Below are 3,940 nucleotides of genomic sequence, written 5' to 3'. Positions count from 1 at the left end.
TTCGAATCCCATCAACTACATTTTATCACCTTTTAAATTTTTTTATGATCTATTACCTCGATTTGCTAAAAACTGAGATATAATGTATTTAGAGGACACGTCTTCGAATCCCAACAACTACACTTTATCACCTTTTAATTCTTAAAAATATTTAACAGGTCTTCACCCCTCGGTTTTTGTTAAAACCGAGGTAAAAAGTAGCACAGTTTTAAAAATCCAAAAAATGCAGTTATTGGGGATCGACTCCATGAACAATATCACCTTTAAATTTTTTTTTTAAATTCTTTTTAGGGTTAAATATACAAACTCTCATGTAATGTTAGAGAGTTTTGTTTTTAGCCCCTGATAAAGTTTTTTTTTTTAAACTCCCCCTCGCAACTTTCAGATTCCTTCAAATACCCCCTGATTGCCACATTGCAGAAAAGATTCTATTTAGTTGCGTACGTAATAGTCCACATGGTATTTTTTTATCTTTTAATTATTTTTTTATGCCACATATATTTTCTTTATTTTTATTTTTATTTTTAATTTTTTTACTTATTTATATTATTTCTTTTTGTTTTCTTAAATTATTTTAATTATTTTTTTTAAATTATAAAAACATTACATTTGGGCCAATACCAATTTTTGTTACAAGAGTAGTCCATTTTACAAAGCATGTTTTCTGTTCATAAATCCATATGTGTGGGTGGCTTATAAACACTAAAGTTTTCTCTAAAACATTCGATGTGGGACTCAATTTCTACCAAAAACTACAGTTTTTTCTTCTCACATGCTTTCTAAATTTCTCTCTGCTACTTCATAATCCAATTCAGTCCAACATGGTCAACCCAACCAATGAACAAAATGCAGAGCTAAAAACATGAAAGCAGATTCAAAATGCAGAGCTTTTTTCTCCAATGACAAAGATCGTTGGCACATTGGGTCTTAGATCTCGATTTGTTGAGACTATTTTTTTCTGTCTTAAAGCTGGCATGTCTGGTGTGTTTTATGTTTTACCCTTTCTTAAATTGTGTTATGGATTTCATGTGTTTTGTTGTTGTTGTATACAGTGGCTCGTTTGGAGAATTTTAAGACTACTATTAAGAGTACTAAGAAGCTCTGTGTTGTGAGTTTGCTTTTGTTTATGTATTTTTTACTTTTTTTTAGTTTCATATAGGTTTTATATTGAGGATAAGTGATGGTAAAGGTGCGGAAAGTTTGTGACTCAAATTGCGTTCAACAGGTTATGCTCGATACGGTGGGTGCGGAGATGCAGGTTGTTAACAAAAGTGAGACAAATGTTCAAGGTTCTTTGAAATATGTTGGTACTGAACTTTATGTTCTTGATGTGATTTAAGATTCTTTGGTGAATTTTTAGATAGATACAGGAACACATAAAACACAAGAAAAAATTGGAAGTGAAAGAATTGTAGTACATAAAGACAAGTGAGACTTGAGTGTGATACTGCAAAGCTGAAAAAGACAAGTCTCACATCGAAAACATTACTCCAACTAAAAGAGTTTATATAACTCTTTTACACTATGCATTTCAAAATATGATTTAATGGACTACAAAAAAAGACATTGGGCATTAAGCCTTAAGGTACTGTTTTAATCATTAATTTATAAATATTAATAAAAAAGTAAATAAAAACAAATAAATAAATTAAAAATAATAATTAAAATTAGCAAAAAAATAAATACAATTCCAAGTGTATTTAAAAAATAAATTAAAAAAAGGGTTTAATATACTTCACCCCCTACCAATATAGCGAGATTCGGTTTGCCCCCCCTGAATGATTTTTTTTACCAAACGCCCCTTATAAAACCAAAACATGGATTTACCACTCCTTGTTACCACACTAGCTGACTGGGCAATGCTGCATTGGACACGGTGGCGCTGACTGGATCCACCCTCATAAAATTAGGGTTCATCTTTCCCTCTTTCTCCACATTGAATCAGTCATCTTCATTCTCCATCTTCGTCCCTCTCTTTCTCCGCGTCCATCTGTTATACCCCAAAATTTGCCCGCATCTTTTTTCAAGAAAACTCCAATCTGAAAATTAAGAGTCTCATATATTCATGGATTTTTATTTCAACAAATGTCCTAACATATGAAAACACTTAGTTTTTAGAATTTTTCTTATACAGTAAGTTGGCTTGCAGTTGAATTTATTCTTACGCAAACACCAAATACTGTTTATTACTTCACACATGCTATTTATTTATTTACAGATAAATGGTACTGACACAATTGGTACAGAGTTAAATCTTTTTCAGGCGCAGAATCAGGAAACTCAGACTGTACTGGTAACAGTATATATTAGTTATTTATTATGTCTGTGTTTTTTTAACAAGTCATGAAAATAAACTTTCATTTTTCACATAAAACAAAAACAAAAACAACAAAAAAAAGAAAATTAACTTTGACTGTTGATTTTTCACTCTAACTGCTACATCAATACCTGAACAGTCAGTTGACAGCCAAACTGCTGGCAGTACAATTCTCAGTGTTTTGTACCATCAATCAAATCAATCTTTCACAATTCAAAATTCCAAGATCTTTGTGCTAGAAGTCTTCTGAATATCACGCGATTAGCAGAGACTCAACACTGCACAAAAATCAGGTACGCTTAACTGTCTCCTACACAAACAGTCCCTAATCAGGGTTTTTCTTGTTTTACAGGAGCAACAAGTTTTTGAGAGCTCAAATGGATTTCATACACATCCATATATCTCAAAGTACCATCATACAAATTTTCAAACTTCAATTCACTCAGACGCACCGTCAGCAGCTCAAACAGTCAACAGACGACCCGTTTGACCAAAAAAGTCAACAGACAGTCAAAAATGAAATTTTTTGTCAAAGTCCATATTTTGTCAAAGGATTCATCATTTGATCATTGGATGATCATAATTCATCAAGGAAAGATCAAAAATCAACAAAACCCTAAGATTCAAAATTAGGGTTTTTGCCTGAAAAGTCAACTCAACTTTGACTGATCATAACTCTCTCATCCTTCATCCAAAAAATTCAAACCAAAGCTTGTTTTGAAGGAAATTCAATTATCTTTCAAATGCCATTGATCCCATGGTCATTGGATTCACCATTTGAAAAATATGACCAAAGACATTACAGGTCATTTTCAAAGTCAACAAAAAGACACTTTTTTCAAAAGGACACACAAGGAGCTTCAAAAATCATTTTGACATGAGACCAAAGACATTGGTTAGAGGACTCTTTGAGGTTTCCAAAAAGTGCAAGATCTCCTTCATATGACAAAAATTGAGGGATTTACACCTTGTTGAAGTTGGCTAAATTTTGGGAAAATGCATGAAACCAACATTGTTCAAAATTGCATTTTTTCCAAAAGGGGCCAAGTTTTCAGCATTCAAACATCATTTCCATGTTACTATGGGCCTCCCACGACCAAGACTAAGCCCATACCTTTTTTATCCATTTTTTGCATGATTTTATCTTACTTTAAGATTAAAATTAAAAGGAAAATGCATGGATAATGGTAGCTTAACTTCCAAGCATGACTCACCCCTAAGGAATCTTCATCTTCTGCAGAGAATTGAAGGGCAAGGCAGGTGCATTGAAGGAGGGCAAGACTTGGTCAAGTTTTCAAAGGTTTTTAATATTAAAAAACCAAAGTTTCAACAAAGGCAACTAGCTGCAAGTTAGCTTCAATTCTAAGCACACATAGCTTATAAATAAGCTATCTTAGTTCAGTAACAAGAGAGACACGAATTCAGAGCTATGCTTATGCTTGTACCATGCTTGTAACACTTTAAAAATTTCAAGGAAATTCAAAATTCGAATTCTGAGTTTAATCCATTTTCAATACAAACTAAACACTTAAACACTTTCCTCAAGCATTACTGAACATATCTCAATCATTTCCAAGTCTTGAAACCTCATAAATCGAGCTACCTAGGCCACGGTTTGTTCAA

The sequence above is a fragment of the Vicia villosa genome, linkage group LG6 (genome assembly GCF_029867415.1).
Source record: "Vicia villosa cultivar HV-30 ecotype Madison, WI linkage group LG6, Vvil1.0, whole genome shotgun sequence".
Taxonomy (NCBI): domain Eukaryota; kingdom Viridiplantae; phylum Streptophyta; class Magnoliopsida; order Fabales; family Fabaceae; genus Vicia; species Vicia villosa.
This window is presented reverse-complemented; position numbering follows the sequence as displayed.